The sequence below is a fragment of the Canis lupus genome, chromosome 23 (genome assembly GCF_048164855.1).
Source record: "Canis lupus baileyi chromosome 23, mCanLup2.hap1, whole genome shotgun sequence".
Classification (NCBI taxonomy): Eukaryota; Metazoa; Chordata; class Mammalia; order Carnivora; family Canidae; genus Canis; species Canis lupus.
The window spans coordinates 34155898-34180776 of record NC_132860.1 but is presented as its reverse complement, the minus strand read 5'-3'; the positions used below and the strand labels follow the sequence as shown (position 1 = coordinate 34180776).

The window sequence follows — 24879 nt, the reverse complement described above, 5'->3', positions numbered from 1 at the left end:
TAACCATACCCAAATTGCTGTGAAGATCACAGAACTTTATAAACTATAAATCATTGTCTAGTCATAGATTATCATGATAAAGTTCTACAATAATAAATTCAGAGGACAGTATACCCTGCCTTGTGGTGAAATACCTGTTATGCTTTTATATAGTAGCTAGGACATACAAGTTCTAACTTTGGCTCTGCTACAACTTGACTGTATGTCTTTGAAAAGTTCCCATAACCTCTGTCTGTTTCCTGATCTGCAGTATTAGGATGAACTATATAATCTCTAAAGCCTTTTCCGTGTTGAAATGTATGATTCTAAGTGAATCCAACCATACTTTTTGGCTTAGACTCCCTAATCATCAGCAGAATAAATTGCAGAGACAGCTGGCTGGTGTTAGGGGTACAGTCTCTGGCCACAGAAGTGCATAAACTGAGGGGAGCACATAGTCATCAAACAGATGACAGAGCTCTCATTAGCAATGTGCTGAAGCTAGTGACATCCAGGGACAATGGCAGCTGGCATTTTCTCCATGTTAGAATGCCTGTTCAATTAGTTTTTCGGTCCTAGTTCAGTCTGAACTCACCCTCTGAAAAATCAAGAAAGTGTTCTTTGTTTAATAATCAGAGTCAGGGCAATAATCATTAAGTTAACACTTTATAGCATGTCTATTGTGTGTATGCCAACATGCTATGTAATGGTAAAAATTGAAAAAACCCTTCTGTTTCGGAAGGAGCATGTGTTTTGATACTGAAGAGCTTTGAATTTGGGGCCTGATTTCTTGCTCATAGGCTGTATCTCTTTTATAAATTGCCCTTAAGTTCACTGACTTACTTGACAAAAGTAGATACCTGTTATGTGTTGACCAAAATAGATATTATTTGATTATATCATATTTTCTCTAAGTTTCTTCAGAGAAAATGGGATTAATAACACCCAGTTTATAGAGTGGTTGTGAAGATTAAGTGAAGTAAGAACGGAAAGACCTTTGCATGGTGATTACTCAGTAAATACCCCCTTTTCTTGCACAACTCTCCTACTTTTCCTTGTATTCTAGTGTGAGGGAAGTATTGAAGACATTCGCCAGCACAGATTTAAAAGTAAAATAGTCTACATAAATAAATAAATCATATTAGCAAAAGGAGCAGTTAATTCAGATTGAGAGATGAGTATGATAAAAACAAAAAATACAAGTAACTGAAAGCCACTGATGTGACCACTTTGGTTAGAGAGGTGTATAAAGAAGCCAAACATGGTGGAAGCCCCACATCCCCCTGTTCTTACTGTCCATCACGACAATGAGATGTATCAAAACTGCTAACATGAACACACTTGGAAGGATTGCTCAAAATTGAAAACTACTCTAGATTAGAATTAAAGAGAATGTGTTGGGGAAGTACCCATAATGACTGAACAGCAGGATTTTTTTGTGTACTGTTTTTTTAAAAAGAAAAATGGCATTACCTAAGAAAGAAAACTTTTAGGTGAGAGTCATAGAGATCCAAGTTCAAGTTATACCTCTGATACTTGGATGTTGTGAAAACAGGAACAAGTAATTTAATCTTTATAGTCATCAAATGCTATCATCTAAAAAAAAATGGAGATAAAAATACTGATTTTGCAGAGTGATTGTGAGGATTCAGTGAAATTATGTAACCAGTGCATTGCAAGAACAGACTACTGCCACAGTGTAGACTACTGCCACAGTGTCCAAAATTTAGTAGATACTCAATATGTATTTATTGGTAACTCAAAAGTCACTGAATTAATGGTTAAATTTGGGATACTATCACTTTAGAAGGAAGATATGATGATTTAATATGAACTTATTTATAATAATAGTAAGTACTCAAAAATATTTCCTTCCTTTGACTTAGTAGAAGAATTATTAGAAATGTAAGAGAATATAATTAGGATCAACTGAACTTTTGGAGGTTTGGTTGATTAACTCAAATAAGAATAATTCAGAAACCACAGTACATGTAAACACTCCACATTCAGAGAAAATCCTGGTTTCTCTATTACTTACTGCTTAGAACACTTTATTGCCAAGGTTAGCTTCATGAGGCTTCATGAGGATGTGACCAATGCAGTGTTCAGAGGCTAGCAAGAAGGGCCTTTCCTGTGGAATGTGAAACTCAATGTTGAAATTCTTAATAATTTGGTCTTTGTATTTGTGTTTTGTAAGTGAATCCCGGTGATATAATGGAACATTTCCCCGAGGAATTGGGTCTTTGGCTCATAAGTGATACTGCCTCCCACCTCCTCTCCACCTTCCTGGGATGGGCTTCTCTGTTGCCTGCTTTCTGCTCCCTGGAACCCAGGGTCACAGTCTTGCTTCCTCTTTCTGCCTCTGCCCAGCAACTGCTGACCTCTCCACCTAGGGAGACTATTTGATCACATGAATAGGAGGTGAATGTTCTGCTGTGCCACTGTCACTCCCTGATTTGGGCCCATGTATACAAGGATTGAGAGTCAGGCACACACCCTGAATTTTCTTTCTTTTTTTTTTTTTTTTTAATTAGTTAATTAATTTATTTTTTTACACCCTGCTTTTTCTTGGGCTAGGCAAGATGGCAGGCACTCCTGAACTTTGTAACAGTGCCATTGCACATTCAGCAGGATTTCACCATGGCCCTTATAGCCACTCCCCTTACCTGGATTCTGAGCACATTGAAGCAGAGAGAGGTTTTAGGTACCCTGGGTTAAAGTGGTGGACTCGTGGGAAGGAGAGATAAACTTGCCTACCCTCTAGCAGGGGTCTGCCTGCACATTTCGTGCTGGATCTCACAAATGAGGTAGCAGAACTTGAACATGAGGGACACAATATAACTGAGGCCAAAGCTAGCACATAATCTATAATATGACTAAGGTTTGTCCCCATCTAATGCACACATCTAGACATCTGAGGTGTCTCTGAATGTGGAGCCCCTGTATCTGTCTATGTACTGAACATATTTACTTGTAAGTCTCAAACCCTCAAATTCAAATGGCTTAATTAACACTCAGAATCACTCTATCCAACCCTGCCCTGACTCCCCATCTGATTATTTTCCAAGAATGTCATGATTATCTTTTTCTTTTACATTCTAAGAATTCAGTCACATTTGAAAAATCTTTGTCTCTCACCCCTTTAGGTGATATCTGTCAATTATGGCTCATAGAATTTAGTTTCAAAATATCTCTTTAGTCTAGCCATTTCTCTTTGTCATCACTGTCATCATCTTAATGTAAGCTCCCACAACTTGTCTGATCAACTATATCCACTCTCTCCTGCCCTCAGCATCTAGGATGATCTTTTTTGCAAAGCATATCTGGTTATATTATTTCCTTTACATTAAACTTTTAAGCTTCTGATTTCTCTTAGGAAGAAAGAGCAAATTCTTAACTTGACTTGAAACACCCTGCATGATCTACCTTCCCCTGTCCATCCCTTCAGCCTTGTCACACATCATGCTCCTTGATACTACCCAGGCGTTGGGCACACACTGCATTTTCTAACTCCTTTGAATGTGAATGTGCTTCTGCTGGTTTAGTAAGTCATCTTCCCAACCTTCTAATCAACTGAAACCAACTTTTCTTCAATCGCAGCTCACTTAACAGTTCCTTGGAAGAGCCTGTTCTAATTTTTAGAATTATCACACAATGCAGAGTACAATGTAACATGTTTTTGTAATAACATATTTAATCTTTTTATTTATATGTATGATTCTTTGATTAATATCTGCCTCCCCTCACTAGACTAAGGCCAGATATATTGTATCTCCAGTGTTTCATTTGAGTGAATGGCACATAAGGAGCTGCTTAATAAGTATTGATTAATTCATTGAATGAATGAATGTGCATTTAGTATGTTTTTCTTTAATAAAACCTTTAGGGCAGGTAACACAGTTCCTACCATGTAATATGTGGCATGACTAAAAGTCACAGTTTAAGACTGTAACTTTTGGAGTATCGTTTAATCTTTTTGTATGTTAGAGGTACTTAACATATAAATCAGTTGAATAATAGCCTGTCAAAGCTGTCACTTAATAAGGAATTATTTTTTGGTTGCCTGGGTGGCTCAGTTGGTTAAGTGGCTGCCTTCAGCTCAGGTCATGATCTCAGGGTCTTGGGATCCAGCCCCTGTGTGGGGCTCTCTGTTCAGCAGAGAGTCTGCCTCTCTCTCTTCCTCTGCCCCTTCCCTTGAATGTGTATACTCTCTCTCAAATAAATAAATAAAATATTTAAAGAAAATAGGGGAGTCTGTTTAAGAAACATCACTTTCTTTTGGCTTTGTATTTTCACATCTTTTGTGTGTTTTGCCTATGTATGTTTTGAAGACGTATATAAAACTGGAGGTGTATTTTGGTTTCGTAAAACAATCAGTTCATTTTTCAGTTTTTTTTTTTTTTTTCTTTGCTTGCTAAGTATTTTACATGTTCGTGCCTCTGGATATTTTTTAAGATGTAAACTGTTCACCTTAGTAAGGTTAGAGATGTGTGCTTGTTTGTGCATGCTTGTGAATGCATGTGAGATTAATATTTTATTCTGCTGTTTTTATTTGAATGTCTCTTTTGGTAAGGTCAAAATCTTTCCTAGAAAACATTCTGGTTTCTGTACTAACACACTTCTGCACTTCCATTTAGCAACCTGCCATCCTAGTAGCCTTGGGTAGTCAGTCGTATGTGTTATAACTACATTGGGCCCTCAGGCTTTACCCCAATCCGGTGTCTATTTGGTTGTCAATTTAAGAGCAGTCAGGCTATTGGCCTTGTCTGCATTTTCAGTCTCTTGAACTTCGTGATCAAATTCAATTGTTCAGGGTATTTGTCTGGATTCTTCATAAGGTTGCAAGTATTTTAAAGGTAGGAATAGTTTGTTTTTAAAGTTATATTCTCTAGACCCTAACTTGTAGGGTTCTCACATCTTTGCTGGATGAATGGTTAAATTAGGCCTTGTAAATAGCTAGGAGATGATCGCGTAGGACTCCCTACCACATTATCTTAGTATTGCCATACCTGACTAAGCATACTCTGGAGCACTTTACGGAGAAGAGTCAGTCTGCCAGATGTCTATTTCTCTACTCTGCATGGTCCAGATTTAAGACATTTGTAAAACAGGGCATTTCAAGAACTTGGCAGTGATTAGGACCCTTTCATACTTCTTCAGTGGTGTTCACAAGTGGAATTCAGAGTTTTGGAGTCAGGCAACTCAAGGTAAATGCTCGGCAATGCCATCTGTTATCTCTGTGTATCAGAACTAGTCAATTATCTTTAATTCTCCATCAATAAAGTAGGCTTGGTAGTAATGATTTTGCATGGTGGTTGTTAGAATCAAGTGAAATATAAGTGAGGCCACTTTATAAAGAATAAGACACCTTGTTATGCTTGTTATCATTTATTTTCCCTTACTGATTTATGAGCTATTTTATTTTTAAAGACTAGATTGCAAATGTCTTTTGGGAGTATGATTAGCACATACCTGTTCAGAAAGGAAATTACTTAATAATAATTCTGTAGATGCCATTTCTGTAGGAGGTTACCAAAGAGAATCTTGAGTCTATAATTTTAAAATATTGAGTCTAAGATTTGACTACATATTAACTATATGATGATGGTGATAATAGCAAATTCTATGTGCCTCTCATGTTAAATTTTAAAAGAAAACACTGCTTCATTTGTTGCTCAAAACAGTGTGACTTTGAGGTATAATCCCATTGCATAGTTGAGGACACTGAGAAATTAATGAGGACACTGAAAATTTTAGTTTTTCTTTCTTCTTTTCTTTTCCTGTCTTTCTTTCTTTTCCCTTTAGGACAATAAAACCAGCCAAGAACTTGTGATGGTATTACTCCTTGCATATAATCCAGAGACAAGATAAGCTCTTTCAGGTTTTATGAAATGAAATTTATTCAGTATTTGTAATGCTTTCATAAGGATATATTATTTACTTATCTTAACTGATTATCCTTATTAATTGTGTTCCAGGAAACATACTATTTTTTGTCAGTGGATTTAAAATGCATGCAATTATTTGTACTATTTTGTTCTTATTTCAAAAAAGAAATTGTCTTGATCAATCTAATGGAAATTTGGGGGAAAATAATTTTTTCTACATTTAAAGAGAATACTTTGCACAAGGAAAATAACTCCAATGACAAAAGCCTCGCTTGTTTCTAGTATCAATGTCTTTTTTTTTTTTTTTTTTTTCTCTTCAGGAAGAAAAAGAAAGTCATGCGAAAATGTGATTCTTTAGTGGTTTTGAGAAAAAAGCTTTCTCACCATGAAAATTTTGACAATCTCTGTGAAATCAATGCATAATTAATAGTAACTGCGAGCTATTCATGTTTATGGGGTCTAATATATTAGAATAATAGTCTTGGCCATGACAGCTTCTTCTAAATATTTCTCAGCATAGTGGTAGCATAGATAAAAAGCAAATCAACTGTGTGTAATCATGAGAACTAACTTAAAATTTCTCTGCAGGATCTAGACACAAAATTACTGGTGTTAAAGGCCTGTGATTACTTAATTCTCCTTCATTCCAACCTCATTAATTAAAACAATTTTAGTCCACTGACTTAATCATGAGATTTTCCTAAGCTATAATTATATTTTTAAAAATTTTGATATACTAGTACATTTTCTCATAAGGTGATGATTATTGGAAAAAGCACTTAGAATTATGCTTTATATAATGTATTTTGAAGTTCAGTGGAGAGGAGATTTTATTAAACATTCCTGCAGTCCCTTGATCATTTGGAAAATGATCCTAAACTTACATTTCTTCCAGATTTTAGACATGTTTTGAATAAAGCACAGTACCTGCACTCTGTACTTGCACCCCTTTTCAATACAAAGAAGAAAAGAATAAACATGTGAATGGATTCTGTGTGCTTATTATTCTGATATACTTATGTTTTCTCATTTTGTTTCTGAATAACCATGTGAAGGGGAAAAAAGTGCTAAGATGCATTGAAAAATTGCTATTTGCTAGACTATTTGCTAAGGCAAATACCCTATTTAATTATTTCAGTAATTCTAATGGGTAGTCATATTCCAATTTTACACATGAAAAAACTGAGTCTCAGAAACTTAGTGATGCACCAGGTTCCCCAGGTTGAGAGTAAAAATCTCAGGATCAAAACTTGGGTATTTTGATGCAGTCTTAGGCTTCTTTCATATTGTAGCTGCCAGGCTGGCAAAGGTTGCTTCAGAATGAGTGCATGCATAGGCCCCTTTTGGAAACTCATTAAACTATTCCAGCTGATTCCTTTCAACACTCTTCCACAGACACAGACCATGGTCAACAACAATTCTATATTGAAGTGTCAAGTGCAAGGAAAAGACTTGGAAAGAAACTGTTATCCTTACTGGAACAAGAACACACAAAGCACGTTTGTTGAAAATTATCCAGGTACTTTAGGTTGATGAGTTCTCACCAGGAGGATAACATGAAGTACTTACCAGATTATCTTTCTACCATAAAATTAAGGTTCTGATGGATAGAGAGAATCACATTTTCATTCACATTAATGAGTGAATACAAGTTAAATTATGTCTCTGGGACGTCATCTACCATGTATCCATAATATGAAAAGTGCATGCATGACATCTGCATTAATAAAAGTAATTCTGGCTGCACAAACAGAAAACCTTTAAATTGTTAGTGGCTTAAGACAACCTAAGGTTTTCACTCAGCACAGTCTGATGCATCATTCCTAGTCAGGTAGTACTCAGGCACCCACTCTCTTGTCAATACTAGGAGCCTTCTCTGTTCATCCAGGAGATAGGGAGAAACTATAACAAATTCAAACTTACTCCTTAACTCCTTTTGCCAGAGTGATATGTTCACTTCAACTCATATCTTACTGGCTAGAACTGATCACAAGACTCTGCCTAGACATACGAGGTGGTGGGACTGTAGCCCCTGATTGAATAGCCAGTGATTATACCCTGAAGGGGAGCAAGAATTATTAAACATTGACTAACTGCCTCTACCAAAGTTTTGGCTTACTATGTTATGGGGAATATTAATGTGTAAGAATACAGAAAAATATAAAGCAGATAGTCCACTGCCAAAGTAAAGGTATAGATGGGGTGTAGGTGAGAAAGGAAAACTGTTAAAATGCAGTCATGAGGTGTGGGCAGTAAATGGTGCTGGTGTTCAAGGTGGTGTTTGCAGAGGGAGGGGATAGTTGGACTTTATCTTGGAAGAAGAAAAAGCTTAAAATGAGTGGGAGGACAGAAATTGGGAGAAACAGACATTTAGGAAGCATTTACTGTGGGGGGACGGGATCAGGTGGAAGGGCAGGTAGTGAACGAATTCACCTGAAGCAGAACAAAGGAGATATAGGTTTATGGAAGATGCTGCAAGGGAGCCAGGCAGGATAGCAAGAGAGAGACTGCCAGGAGGCAGTGGTGAAGGGCTGGAGTTAAGGGGAAGAGACCAAGTGTGGGAATGTATAGCATTTTCCTTTATTTTGGTACCTGTGCCCAGTTGTGCGTAGCCCATTGGTCAGCTAGCGTTCATGGGTATTTTGAGGTGGGTCACCTACCTAATGAATGAGCCTGTTTGCATTCAGCCAGTTGGTCACTGCAGGCCCTTTTATCTTACTCAGGTTTCCATCCCTGAAACCTGTTGCCTAAAACAGCCTCTACACTTAACTGTGATCAAGAAGACTGTCAAACGCTTTGCATGTAGCATATCATTTAACCATCAAATCATCATACAAAGTTGATGTTGCCAGGTCTTTTTTTTTAAAGGAAAAAAACTAAAAACAAAACTAAGATTTAGACACTAAGCCAATATGCATAGCTAAAATGGCAGAGTGTAGTGGAAAACACGCTCCTGTGTGTACCCTACTCTCCATATTCTACTATAACACTGTTTCACTTTCTAATACCAGATTTCTGGACTTTCCATACATCAGGCAATTCTGCAGCACCAGCTGGGTGTCCTGCAGATAATGTCAGATCCCACAGGTTAAGGGCTCAGTCCTACAAGACTATCGCCTTACTCAACTTCAGATGCTAATCACAAGCCCAGATTGTCACCTGTGCTTGTGACCAAGCGGCTATAGATCCGAGTTTCCGACCATTCAATTAATTTGCCATTGGCTCATAGAATTCAGGAAAACATTTTACTGTCTAGATAACCAGATTATTATAAAAGAGTAAAACTCAAGAACAGCTAGTTGGAAGATATATATATAGGATAAGGTGTGTGGGTAGGAACATGGAGCTTCCATGTCCTCTTTGGAAATGCTACCCTCCCAGCATCTCCAGGTGTTTACCCACCAGGGAGCTTTTGAACCCATCCTTTTATGTTTTTATGGAGGCTTCTTATATAGCCAATGATTGAATCATTGGCTATTAGTAATTGAACTCAATTTTCAGCTCCTCTCCTTTCCCCAGTGTTAGGGCGCAGGGCTGAAAATTCTAACCCTCAAATCACAGGCTGGTTCCCCTGGCAACCAGCCTACATCCTTAGGTGCTTTCCAAAAGTCATCTCATTAACATCAATTTAAATGTGATTGTGAAAGGGTTTGTTCTGAATACCAAAAGACAGTATAGGTCTTATTATTTACGAAATTCCAAAGGTTTTAGAACTCTGTGCTACAAACAGGGCAAGGCCACATATAGGTTTCTTTTTATAATTCACAATATCTCACAGGGCTATCTCTCAAGCCAAATTCTATGCAACTCAAAATCTTATATACCAAGAACAGGGATAAATTGAAATCTCTTGAAAGACTGTTCCAGACGCAATTGCACTTGATTAACTTTTCACTCCAGTTTCCTACATACAAACTTCATACAAGAATCATACAAACTTCAGCTATGATGGGAAGCAATTAGGGAGGGGGACTCCGAGGAAGATCTGTTGGGTAATACACTACACCATAAGTAAATTCTCTCTGATAACGATTTAAAATACAGATCCTTGTGGAGAGGGCTGACATTGAAAGCACTTAGGAAGAGGGAAAGTCCTAGCAGATATTTAGTTGCTACTGTACACCAGAAACTTGTGCTGGCACTTACTGTACCATATTCCATTGAACCTTCATGAAACCCTCTGTTAATGCTGTTAATATCCTCTCTTTTACACATGTAATGAAACAGAGACATAGAGGTTATACAACTCCTGATACACAGAGAGAGTCTGAGCCTGAATTTGAATTCACATTGTCTGACTTAAACTTTCAGGTATAATATGATGCTGTAGTGTAAAGGGAAGATAGAGATACACAAAAGGAGAGTCTGTCTTTGGAAACTTCAATGAACAGAGAGAACGTGGAAATAGAGAATAAAAAGAGAGGACATACTATGCTTTGTTTTGTTTTGTTTTACTTTTTTTTTTACTTTTCAGTTTAATGGAAGGACATAGAGGGCAAAGATAATATTTGCGAAGGAAAAATAGAAATATTATGGCTAAAGTATTCAAATTTAAACATATTTTTTCAGGCTAAGATTTGAAAGAGATTCCTAACTAAAATATTCTATAAGCATAAATGCAAAGCCAGGTTAAGTACTTTGGTTAAAATACAACAATAATGAGCAAATCAGACAAAATTCATGGGGTAAGGAATGTGAAGTCCTGGATTAAAGCAGTCAATGTGAAAAATAGTTCTGGATTCAGATGACCAAGAGTATGTTGCAAACTTAAAAAGTACCTGGAAATCTGACTGCATTAGAAGAATCATAGTGTCCAAATGATAAGAATTGTCATCTTTTTGAGGCAGAAGCCTTGCCTCTCTTAATTACCACTGTATTGAGCAAGACACAGAACCCTTTCTGGAAGATAGTTTAAGTGCTCAAAAAATATTTGTTAAATGAATGGATAAATGAATGAATATTAAAACTGATCACATGATTTGTACAACTCATAGAATTCTCTTTTCACGTTTAAGGGTCTAAGACAAGAGAGACTGATTAAATTATGTTACAAATATTTATTGGGCCTCATGATATCTCAAGTACTCTGGTAGATAAATGAAGATAAAATGATGCCAAGACAGGGTCTGTTTCTCATGGATCCAGTATACTACGGAAACACAGATGGAAGTATCTCTAAATTCTCCTGTATTAGAAAGAGGTGAAGAGAACTCTTTGAGTTATAGAAAAGTAAACTTTAGGATATGTGCATAAAGAAAGTAAATATCTGGAGCTATTTGCAGGGATGCCATGTGGGGAGAAACATTTAATCACCGTGTGTAGCTCCAAAAACCATAACTAGGTGTAATGTATAAAAGTTACAGGAAGGCAACATTCTGCCTAATATTAATGAGAAACTTGTTAAACCATTATTTTTCTCCAAAATAGAAGTTTCTGACTCCTGAAGTGATGACTTCCTTTTCCCAAATAAATTTGAGAAAGGTAATTATCATTATTATTTTTTTATATAAATTTATTTTTTATTGGTGTTCAATTTGCCAACAAATAGAATAACACCCAGTGCTCATCCCATCAAGTGCCCCCCTCAGTGCCTGTCCCTCAGTCACCCCCACCCCCCGCCCACCTCCCCTTTCACCCCCCGCCCAGTTCATTTCCCAGAGTTAGGAGTCTCTCATGTTCTGTCTCCCTTTCTGATATTTCCCACTCATTTTTTCTCCTTTCCCCTTTATTCCCTTTCACTATTTTTTTTATATTCCCCAAATGAATGAGACCATATAATGTTTGTCCTTCTCTGATTGACTTATTTCACTCAGCATAATACCCTCCAGTTCCATCCACGTCGAAGCAAATGGTGGGTATTTGTCATTTCTTTTTTTTTTCTTTTTAACTTTTTTATTTATTTATGATAGTCTCACAGAGAGAGAGAGAGGCAGAGACACAGGCAGAGGGAGAAGCAGGCTCCATGCACCCGGAGCCTTACGTGGGATTCGATCCCGGGTCTCCAGGATCGCGCCCTGGGCCAAAGGCAGGCGCCAAACCACTGCACCACCCAGGGATCCCGTATTTGTCATTTCTAATGGCTGAGTAATATTCCATTGTATACATAAACCACATCGAGAAAGGTAATTATTATTAATAACAACTACATAGTTGTTATAAAGTTAATTTTTTAGTATTTTGTGCACTTATTTGAATATTTGCAAAAATTTCTAGTAATTGTAGTAAAAGAGACACGGATGTGCAGAAAGATGGTTGATGGTAGAACAGACAGAAACTTGTCATTTAGATCCATGGAAGAAAGAGAAATTTACCTAGTTTGCACCTTCTCGCTTGTCTATTTGCTCAAATTTGGAATAAGAGTACTGTACTGATGTTGTATTAAATCAATCGGGTTAGAGATTGTTTCTCAATTCTTATAGCTCCTTAAAAGGAGTGCACTGGCATAGATTATTTGGGTCAAGCAAAGGTATCTTTAGCATTCCCTTCCATTGCAGAGGGATTTAGGAAATCCTCCATGAATTTCACCTCTGTGGTGAAATTGAGTTAAATATGTCACCAAAGGTTATCTAAAACTTTTCTCTCATATCATACAGGTTTTCTCTGCCTCTAGATAGGATCACCATTTTTTTCAAATAAAAATACAGAATGCCCAATTAAATTTGAATGTAAATTTTAGGATAGCTTTTTGCTGAACGGTTATGCTTTGTTTATCTGACATTCAAGTTTGACTCTCTTAGATATGTTATATTATATCACACATTTTATATTAATTTGGCAACCTTACCCTTGAGCAATATTTCATAATAGGACAGGCATCAGCAATAATTCCTGTTAACTTGAAAAGATGACAATGTATTAATGTGGCAGCCCGCCTGTGCTGGACGCTGGCCCGGGGGGACACCGACGGCCAGAGCCGCCTCTCGCCCTGCAGGGTCCCAACGGGCAGGCGCTCTGCTCGGGGCCCTCCACCGGGACCGTGTCCCTGTCAGCTGTGTCGCTCGGTGTTGGGGACCGCATGGGCCGCGGGCCGCAGAGCTCCGCTCGAGGTCAGTCTGGCCATCTTGGGGGCCGCGGGGCGGGCAAGTCCGCTCTCACCATGAAGCTTCTGACCAAGAGGCTTATCAGCGAATATGACCCCAACTTGGAGGACACCTACAGCTCGGAGGAGACAGTGGACCACCAGCCTGTCCACCTGAGGGTCATGGATGCTGCAGACCCGGACACCCCCAGGAACTGTGAGGCTGCCTGAACTGGGCCCAGGACTTCCTGGTGGTGTACAGCATGGACAGCCGCCAGCGTTTCGAGGACAGCAGCAGCTACCTGGACCTGCTTGCTTTGCATGCCAAGGAGACACAGCGCAGCTCCCCTGCCCTGCTGCTGGGCAACAAGCTGGACATGGCCCAGTACAGGCAGGTCACCAAGGCTGAGGGCATGGCCTTGGCAGGCAAGTTCGGGGGCCTGTTTTTCGAGGTCTCTGCCTGCCTGGACTTTGAGCACATGCAGCATGTCTTCCACGAGGCGGTGCGGGAGGCACAGCGGGAGCTGGAGAATTCTCTGCCCCAGACCCCCTTCATCTGCGAGGAGAGGGAGCTGCCCCACCAGGCTCCACTCACCACTCAGCATGGTCTGGCCAGCTGGAGCAGCTGGGTGGGGCTGCAGGACAGGGGCTGGCCTCTCCCAGTGGCCTTCCCTTGAACAGAACGATAGCCCTTGCCCTCTGGTGGGCAGCTGACCCCTTTCTGGCACCAAACCCAGTTCACAGTGTGAGCCAGAAGGACAGGCAGGAATGCTGCTCTTGCTCACTCCAGGCCTTGGTTTCCATGGTAACCACTGCATTCCCTGACCCTGAAGGGAAATAGCTACTGAGACAACCCAGAGACCTTGGGTCAGCCTGAAGTGGAAAGAAATTGTGGTGTCCATCATGGTGCCATCACCCCCTCCCTGCTCTAGTGACAGCCAGGCCAGATGTGGCCTCTAGTGGACAGCTCTGCATGGTCCAGCTCTAGAAAGGGTAGGCCGGGATCAGTCTGCAGGAGGCACACCCTGAGGTCCTAGCACCACCTGGTGAACAGGAAGGGCAGAGCGGCTATGGGTCTTGGGGAGGGGGCTTGAGCCTGGCCCTCCTGTTGTCCTCTGACTTCCCAGAAGCCCCAGGCAATAAATCCCACAGTTTATCCAAGTCAAATCTGGTTTAAATAATCCTATGGGATAGGCTGTGAGAAGTAAAATTCCCAGAAGGGCTATTTCATGTGCTTTGGCTTTCAGTGAGGATTGGGGGCTCTGGGTCGTCCAGAGTAGGGAGGCTCCAGTGTTTTTGTTTCACCAGGAGACACCAGGCCCCCTTATTTTCCCATCTTAAATTACAGATGCTCTCTACAGAGTCTCAGATCCAGCCTCCTGAAGTTTCATGATCAAAACTGTAGAACAAAATCATTCTCTCTAGTGACCATCACCCAGGACTCCAGGGAACCTGCAACTGGCAGTATCAAGCACCCAGTGGGCACTGTTAGCCTGACCCAGGCTCGTAGGTAGAAACACAGTATGCCAGCCGGGAGTCTGGTCTAGCAGGACCCAGTACCTTCAACAATGGCTCTGAGTGTTCTAAGTCCACTTTTGAAAGATAGAACCTAAGGCATTTTGAGTTCATAAAGCAATTTTTTACATAAATTATTTGGGGTTGCCCCCACCAATGGAATTCCATTGTTAGCACAGGGAGTTTCATAGTTTTCTAACGCTGTTTACCTCGGGGCCCCTGGCCCAAAGGAAGTCTCTTAGGATCGTCAGCAGATAAGCAGGTAAAGGAGAGGGCTCCGGTAGGAGGAAGGAGTGGAAGGGGATTCTGAGCCCAGAATCCTGCTCTTGGCAATCCTAGGACGTGGAGTTAAGAACAAGAGCTCTACCCCAGCCTTCAGCCACATTCTGTAGTTGGAGAAGCAGAGGTCAGAGCGAGGCTGTGAACCCCTCAAGACCGCATGAGGAGTCCTAGCTGGGCTTCCTGATCCACAGGCTGGCTCTGGATTTCGTGCTTTTGTTCCAAGCCACTTGTGTTGGACCACTGCCATTTGAACAAACTATGCAATTCCAAATGCCCGCTTCCAGAAGCATTTTAATAAAAAGTGGTCCCCCCCCAAAAAAGAAAATGTATTAATGTGAATATAGATACTTACTGTATATAAGAATTGTTCTAGGTGTCACAATTTTTTTTAAGTGAATTAAAAACTGTCCTTTTTCCCTTATGGATATCATAAGCTAGCAGTAGGTGACAAAAATGTAAACAAAAAAACCCACATAGCATTATAGGTGCTATGAGAGAGGTCTAAATGGAGTACGGCGGAGGTAATCAAGGAGAGAGTGTAAGATCTGACCTGGCAGGAGGTGAGAAGGGTTCAAGGAATGTTTTATGACAGAGACAGAGTTTAAGTTAAATCTTGACAGGTAAAGTCGTCTTCACTAGGAAGACAAGTTCTACTGTAGTGATTATTGGATATGATTTATCAACACCTATCAACACTTATCTACCTACAAGTGTAGAAAGTGTAGCAGTAAAAAGCTTAATATTGAAAGTACTCTTCATTTTTTATTGTACGATATGTATGCTTTTAAACCTATGTGGTTTCTAATTAAATGCTTAGGACTCCCAAGCAGAATCCAGAGAGTGTCTTTAGAATGAAAAGCTGTACTTTAGTGATTGAGTCAGTAATATATTAATTATCATTTTGAACTAGCTTGCTGTTGTCTATTTATTGGCCTTCTCATAAAGTATATCATTTAAATTTATTGGGATGGATTCTCCTTGTAGCATGTAACAAGCTATTAAAAACAGTGCCAGTGAATAAAACAATTACCCAAAATCATGGCTACCAGCTGAGCCAGAGGCTTGATGGGTTAGTTGTCTGGAAAGCAGTGGCTATGACAAGATGGCTTTATTTAAACCTCTTACAGCCCTGTGCAGAGGCACAAAGAAAACTCATTTGCATATTGTCAGCTTTGTATTAGAAAACAGACTGGGGGTGAATTTAAAAGAAAGATAATGTCAAAAGATTTTACAAAGGGACTTGAAGAAAGGTGGAAAAAGAGAAATCAACAATTGAAGAAAAGTGGAAAAAGAGAATCTGCTACATTTTTATATATAATCTCATTTAACCCAAATATAGCACTATAAGTGAAATGTCATTGTATATATATTTATATTTAATACTTGATGTGATAGGTTCTGAGATATTAATCAACTAGAAAAAGAATACATAGCTAAGCAGACGAACTGAGATGTAAACCAGACTTATCTAACACTGAAGTCCAAACATCTATATTCTACCAAGTTGTAGGTACTCATATTTAATTGATATCATTATTACTATCATTATCATCATTGTTACATAGTGATTTGAATTATAGGAAAACAAAACAGACTGCTCCAAAAAAGTGACAAGATGAAGTGTTTCGCCCCTAAAATTTCTTTTTGTAAAAAGCTTTTTATTATGATTTATTTGAGAGAGAGGGTAAGGGAACAAGTAAGGGGGAGGGGGAAAAGGAGTGGGAGAAGCAGACTCCTCACTGAGCAGGGAGCCCAACTCAGGCTCAATCCCAGAACCTTAAGATCATGACCTAAGCCAAAGGCAGCCACTTAACTGAGCCACACAGGTGCCCCTTTTTTGCCCCTAAAATTTCTAAAGAAGGGCCAGATGACCATAGATAAAAAAGGAGATTTCTGTATAGAGAGGAAGTTCAGACTAAAAAATCCTTCCCACTTTTTCTAATTCTTCTTTCTCCATTATATTGCATGTGGCTTACTCTCTATCCATTTGAGATTACTTCCTGATATTTAAAAATATCACTTTCAAGAATCTTTATCCATTCTGGTATTGTTTCTTCTTCAAATGCTTTCTTAGTTTATGAACTACTTTTGCCTTGAGACTGAACTACTTGTTTTTGACTCCTCTTGCTTACGCCTCCCTACCCAGCTAGATTTAGGGCATTCTCTCTCTCTCTCTCTCTCTTTTAAATTTCCACTGTATTTTATTTTATTTTATTTTATTTTATTTTATTTTATTTTATTTTATTTTATTTTATTTTATTATTATTTTATTTTATTTATTTTATTTTTTCCACTGTATTTTAAACATATTTTTATTATTGTTTTACTCTTACTTATCAGAGATAACATATGTGTTTCCAAATCTACATTATAAGCACTGAGCTTATATTATAAGCTCATTGGGGATCAAGAGGAAGTTATTAAAAATTATTAGAGACAAAATAAAAAACTTAACAGCCTTCTCTGGGGTTGGGAGTGGGGGAATCTACAAAGCCAAAATTGCTTCTCAAATGGATAGAGAGTAAGCCACATGCAGTATGATGGAGAAAGAAAGAATTAGAAAAAGTGGGAAGGACTTTTTAGTCTAAACTTGCTTTCTATACAGAAATCTGCCAAAATTGCTTTGTAGATTCCAAAGACATGAACACTGCTATCCCATAAAGCCAGTGTCACCATTCTCTTTTCTAGACTATATTTCTAACTCTGTCTAGTCATATTCCTTAAACTATGCCTTCTTTATTCCTATATATGGAAGTTTGCTTATATTCTGTGACTTCTCAGAATAATCTACCTCAGAGATGTCAAGTAAGTTGCCTACACAATATTAAGATGGTTGAAGGTAGCTGCCTGGGTGTTAGTACAATAAGAAGGGTGACTCTATATGTGTCAAAGAACACCATGAGGACTCAAAAAGTATCTATATGAGTAAAGACGGGGGCAACATGTGTGCCTATGCTGGTGATCTTAATGCTGTATCTTGCATTTTCCTCATTCAAAGATCCCCTCCTAAAACTTTCACTTGACTAGAAAAGACCATATTAAAGCCACTAATAAAAATGCAAAGAAAAAGAAAAAAATCAAAATATATCATGAAAGAAAATCAGCATAATATGAAAGAGAGAAAGACAAGAAAGGATCAGAGAAAATCTCCAGAAACAACGAAAAAACAAGTAATAAACAGGCAATAAATATGTGTCTATAAATATTTGCTTTGAATATAAATGGATTGAATGCTCTGATCAAAAGACACAGAGTATCAGGATGGATAAAAAAACAAGACACATCTATATGCTGCTTATAAGAGACTCATTTTGGACTAAAAAAAACCTGCAGATTGAAAGTGTGGTGATGAAGAAGCATTTGTCATGTAAATGAATGTCAAAAGAAAGCCAGTGTAGCAATACTTGTGTCAGACAAAATAGACTTTTAAAACAAAGACTAACAATAGACAAAGAATGGCATTGTATAATAATAAAAGGGACAATCCAACAAGATCTAACAATGATAAATATTTATGCCCCCAACATGGGAGCACCAAAATATATAAAGCAATTAATAATAAACTAATAAAGGAACTAATAATAAAATAATAAAGGAACTAATTGGTAATAACAGAGTAATAGTAGGGGACTTTAACACCCTACTTACATCAATGGATAGATCTTCTACAGAAAATAAACAGGAACCAATGGCTTTGAATGGCACACTGGACCAGATGGACTTAAAAGATATATTTAGAACATTCTATCCTAAAGCAACAGAATACACAGGCTTTTCAAGTGCACATGGAACAGTCTCTATAATAGATCACATACTAGGCCACAAAACAGGCCTTACCAAATACAAAAGATTGAAATTACATCATGGACCTTTTCTGACCTCTTCTAGCACTGAGAAACTAGAAGTCAACCACAAGAAAAAAATCTGGAAAGACCAGAAATATATGAAGGCTAAATAACATGCTACTAAGCAATGAATGGGTCAATCAGGAAATCAAAGAAGAAATAGTAATAAAAAAAATACATGGAAACAAATGAAAATGAAAACAACAGTCCAAAATGTTTGAGATGCTGGCAGCCTGGGTGGCTCAGCAGTTTAGCACCACCTTTGGCCCAGGATGTGATCCTGGACACTCAGGATCGAGTCCTGCGTCAGGCTCCTTGCGGGGAGCCTGCTTCTCCCTCTGCTTGTGTCTCTGCCTCTTTCTCTGTGTCTTCCATGAATAAGTAAATAAAATCTTAAAAAAAGTTTGAGATGCTGCGAAAGCAGTCCCAAGAGGGAAGTATAGAGTAATACAGGCCTACCTCAAGAAGCAAGAAAAGTCTCAACTAAACAACGTAACCTTAAAAGTGCTTGAAAAAGAACAACAATTGAAACCTAAAGCCAGCAGAAGGAAGGAAATAATAAAGACTAGATGAGAGCAGAAATAAGTGATATAAAAACTAAAAAAACAGAACAGATTTATGAAGCCAGGAGCTAATTCTTTGAAAAACACAATTTATAAACCTCTAGCCAAACTTATCAAAAAGAAAAGAGAAAGCACCCAAATAAATGAAATCACAAATGAAAGAGGAGGAATAACAACCAGCATCATAGAAATACAAATAATTATAAGAGAATATTATGAAACTATATGCCAACAAGTTGGACAACCAGGAAGAAATGGATAAATTCTTAGAAACATATAAATTACCAAAACTGAAACAGAAAGAAATAGGAAATCTGAACAGACCAATTAGCAGCAACAAAATTGAATTAGTAATTAAAAAAAAAAAAAACAACTCCCAACAAACAAAAGTCTAGGACTGGATGACTTCACAGGCAAATTCTACTAAACATTTAAGGAAGAGTTAATACCTATTCTTCTCAAACTATCCCAAAAATTGAAGGGAAGGAAAACTTCCAAATTCATCCTATGAGGCCAGCACTACCCTGATACCAAACCCACATAAAGACACACAGACAGAGAGAGAGAGAGAGAGAGAGAACCATGGGCCAAAATCCCTGATGAACATAGGTGTAAAAATCGTCAACAAAATATAGGCAAACTGAATCCAACAATACATTAAAAAAATCATTCCCCATGATCAAATGGGAGCTATTCTTGGGGCTGCAAGGGTGGTTCAGTATTCACAAATCAATCATCACATTAATAAAAGAAAAGATAAGAACAATACAATCCTTTCAATATATGCAGAAAAAGCACTTGACAAAGTACAGCAGCCATTCATGATAAAAGCTCCCAACAGAGTAGGTTTAAAGGGAACATACTTCAACATAATGAAAGCCCATTTATGAAAAGCCCACAGCTAATATCATACCAAATGAAGAAAAATGGGGAGCTTTTCCTCTACAGTCAGGAATAAGACAGATATGTCAACTTTCACCACTTTCATTCTACATAGTACTGGCAGTCCTAGCCAGAGCAATAAGACCTCCAAATCAGTAGGAAAGAAGTAAAACTTTCACTATTTCCAGATGACATGATTAAAGAAATTGTAGATGATCTGAAGAACAAATGGATCATAGATCTGAAGAACAAATATTGTGAAAATGTCTATACTAACCAAAACAATATACATATTCAGTGCAATCCCTATCCAAATACCAATAGCGTTTTGTCACAGAGCTAGAACAAACAATCCTAAAATTTGCATGGAATCACAAAAGACTCCAAGTAACTAAAACAATCTTGAAGAAGAAAAAGCTGGAGACATCACAATTCCAGACTTCAAGTTATATTACAAGGCTATAGTGATCAAAACAGTATGATTTTGACTCAAAATAGGCACATAGAACAATGGAACAAAATATGAAACCCTGAAATGAACCCACAACTATATGGTTATTTAATCTTTGACAGAGTAGGAGAGAATATCTAATGGGAAAAGCACAGTCTCTTCAACAAATGGTATTGGGAAAAGTGGACAGCAACGTGCAAAAGAATGAAACTGGACCATTTTCTTAAACATACACAAAAATAAACTCAAAATGGATAAAAGGCCTAAATAAGTGACCTAACCTACAAAAATCCTTGAAGGGATTACAAGCTGTAACTTCTTTGACATTAGCCCTAACAACTTTTGCTAGATATGTCTCCTGAGGAAAGGGAAACAAAAGCAAAAATAAACTATGGGGACTACATCAAAATAAAAAGTGTCTGCACAGCAAAGGAAATAATTAGCAAAACTAAAATGCAATTTTCTGAATGGGAGAAGATATTTACAAATGACATATTTGATAAAGGGTTATTATTAAAAATATATAAAGAACTTAAAAAACTCAGCATTCATGAAATGAATAATCCAATTTAAAAAATGGGAAGAGGACATAAATAGACACTTATCCAAAGAAGGCATACAGTGACATGAAATGTCACTTCACATCTCTCAGAAAGACTAAAATCAACAAAGAAACAACAGGTGTTGCTGAGGATATGAATAAAGAGGAACCCTTTTGCACTGTTTGTGGGAATCAAACCCGTTTGGCCACTCTGTAAAACACTATGGAGATTCCTCAAAAAGTTAAAAATAGAACTACCCTGTGATCCAATAATCACACTGATATATATTTACCCCAAAATACAGAAATACTAATTCAAAAGGATACATGTACCCTGATGTCTATAGCCACATTATGAACAATAGTTAAATTGTGGAAATAGTGCAAATGTCCATTAATTGATGAATGGATAAAGAAGTGGCACACACACACACACACACACACACACACACAGAGTAATATTACTTAGCCATAAAAAAAGAATAATATCTTGCCTTTTGCAATGATGTGGATGGAGCTAGAGTATTATACTAAGCAAAATAAGTCAGTCAGAGAAAGGCAAATGTCACACCATTTCATTCGTATGTGGAATTGAAGAAACAAAACAAAGGAGCAAAGGGGAAAAAAGAGAGGGAAAACCAAGAAACAGATTCTTAACTATAGAAAACAAACTGATGGCTACCAGAGGAAGGTGGGTGGGGAGGATGACTTAAATAAGTGATAGGGAATAGGTATTAAAACAAAACAAAATAAAATAAAATACCCACATTTTGTTTTCCCTCTCTGATTCCAAGTGTGTTTAGTCTGAATCCCATTGGCTAACAGTCTCAGAGATGATTTTGTTTCTCTCTGTATCTTTAGACCCCAGTAGCCTATGTACTCCTGGGGGGTAAAGTGAGTTCACTTTTTGTTCTCTGTCTCCATAGCATACTACTGATCTCATAGTGGAAAATACATTTTCTTTTGATTAATACCATGGTTTTAATTATTTCTTGGGTGTGTTCCCTGGCTACATTCTTCTAAAGGACTGTTGGTAATCCAGATCTTCATTTTATCCCTGAACTTTTCCAGGAAATATGAAAAGAACATATGGAAAAGAACTATCTCTGATGATAATTTAGGAAGAAAATTTTGAGCACCTGCTATGAGTTTATGAGTTATGAGGATAATAGTGACTTAAGAAAAAAAAAAGTTATCGATTCATCTTTCACAGCATGGATACTTTGTATAGACAGTACAGGATGATATAGGAGCTCTGCTTGAAGAAGGAACCACAGCTCTGTTGTGTTTGCTACTCTGCCAGAGGCTTGTTTCATGGGCTTACAATGACAGCTGGGTCTCCAGCCATCACATTCAGACAGCAGGATTAGGGAGGGGTAAATAACAAGGGATAAAAAAGTACATGAAGATGTCTTTTAAGGAACTTCTTGGGAACTACAAAAGGACAATTTTGCCAATCCGATGGACAAAACTCAATCACATGGCCTTACTTCACAATGGAGGCTGAGAAATGTAGTTTTAGTCTGGCCAGACTTTTGTACTGCTGAAAATTTATTTCCTATCACTGTGGAAGGGAGAAAAGATATTGGAATCCAAATAGCAATTTCTGCCATAGTGATTGCTTTTTGTTGTGGGTTTTTTGTTTTGTTTTGTTTTCTGTTTTTTTTTTTGAGGATTATAGAGATAAACAACATCAGTACTCGTTCTGGAAAATATTCTAGTCTCCTACGATAATTTCCATCTCTAAACATCCATTCACAGGCAAGGCTATAGTAGTGGGATAAATAAATTGATTAGAATAATGAAATAATCTATAAGCAAGCAAAGACACAACTACAGTATTATATAGACTGTATAATAACAGGACTCTGTACAGAGTCTAGTGGTAATTCATGACATCTCTTGGTGGAGAACTGGGAGAAGCAAAAGATATTGATTTACTGTACAGGGACACACAGTTTAGCTGCAGTACAAAGTAGAATATAAGGAGGACTTAGAGATTCAAAAGAGAAGGAAATCACATTAAGATGATGGAAAGAAAAAAGTTTACTATAGCAGATAACCTTTTACATGGACATTGAAAATGGGAAAGTTATTTAAAGCTAGATATGGAATTGGCGTTGAGGTTAAGGTAAAATTTATGAGCAAGGCAAAGGGGGTGATAAAGCCAACAGTCAGTATTCTGAGAAAAAGTGCTTATCAGTTTCCTGAGTTGAAGCAGTTTTGCTGTTATTTTGGTTGCCAGCAACAGAAATTCAATCCAAGCTGGTTTAGGCATAAAAAGGTTCATTAAATGAACCTATTTGTTAAATCACACCAGACATATATGTATTGAGCATTTACTATATGTGGAGTACAGCACCAGGATCTAGATTATGGGTAGTGACTAAGATAAATATAATTCTAGGATGCACACAGTTTAATTCTAATTTAATCTTTATAGTGATTTAGAAATATTTATTAATACTGTTTTAGGGATCCCTGGGTGGCGCAGCGGTTTGGCGCCTGCCTTTGGCCCAGGGCGCGATCCTGGAGACCCGGGATCGAATCCCACGTCGGGCTCCCGGTGCATGGAGCCTGCTTCTCCCTCTGCCTGTGTCTCTGCCTCTCTCTCTCTCTGTGACTATCATAAAAAAAAAAAAAATAATCCTGTTTTAGATATGGAGAAACTGAGAGAGAGTTTGCATGACTTACCAGAGAATTAACAGCTAATAAGTCTTGGAGTCCAAATACGAACCCAGATCCCCAGATCCCTAAAGCCTAGGCAAGCATATGATTCTAGAGGCATATATTATCTGTGCCTTGGGCTAACTTTTGGAGCAGATGTTCCGTATTTGTGAGAAAGGGACTTTTGCTTTCTTTAGAAATTTCTATTTAGTCAGTCCATGAATCAGCTTTGCTTTTGATATCTTTCAGACTATCTCATGCAAATTCTGTGTAGAATATATATTAAACATGCAGCAAAACTCACAAGCTTGAATGAGAGTAAAGAAATAATAGAAACAAAGTTACACTGTTTGCTTAGCAGTGAATTGTAATTTTGATGTATAGTCCTTCATAGTATTATCAAAATATTGTTTAAGTTTTGTGATTCCTTGATGACTTAATAAAAAAAAAAAAACTATCTCTCCATTTCAAGTCTCCTTACCCAATTGCAGTCCTTGGTTTGGTGAATAGAAGCTAAGATGCAGATTCAGATTAGTCTGATTGAAAAGCTCACTATCTTAATTTTTATAATTTAAGTATTTGAATAGCATACTACCAATCGTTGAGAAGGACCTCCAAGTTCTCTTTACACAAGGGTGCTCAAAGGGAATTTATTTAATTCATTCATTATCATAGTCCCTAATGTTGCTTTCATGTTGCTCTTTCTCTGACAATTTGTTTTTGGTAATGATGAAGATATAACATGTCCAAGAAGAATAAAGCATAACAGTGTATTCACTCACCTACCAAATTATAAGCTCCCATGCCTGCTTATTTGCTAGATTGTGGGAATACAGAAATCAAAATGAATTTATGTGCCCTTAAAAAATAATGTTTTTATGGAGGACAGAGAAGCCATGGAACATCAATACTTTGTGGTTAGTGTAGTGATGAACATAAGATGGGTGTTCAGAGTAAGGCAGCTAAATCAGACTAGGAGTGGGTCCCTGGCCATGGATTAGGGTCAGAGACCACATTGAAGAAGTGGTCTTAGGGGGATCTTTCAGGGAAAGTACCAGGAAAACCATGTCTTCCTCCAGGGTTCTTGCAGTAAACAGTTTATGACCTGAAACATAAGTTTTTATTACAGTTATCTTTAAAAGCATACTTGTTCAAATGCGGTTTGGGAAAGAAAATTGCCAAGCTCTGCTCCTGAACTCAGGATGCTTCTGAGGCTGTGAATCATCCCCAAATCACACATGGTGCAGA

The 24879-nt window shown here is 37.9% G+C and overlaps 1 protein-coding gene and 1 pseudogene across 2 annotated transcripts in view; both read left to right on the top strand.

The window, feature by feature from the left end:
* TENM4 (teneurin transmembrane protein 4) overlaps nucleotides 1–24879 on the top strand; it is a 2813748-nt gene that overhangs the window by 132842 nt on the left and 2656027 nt on the right. The window lies entirely within an intron of this gene.
* On the top strand, nucleotides 12943–22990 carry LOC140615069 (ras-like protein family member 12 pseudogene; annotated as a pseudogene).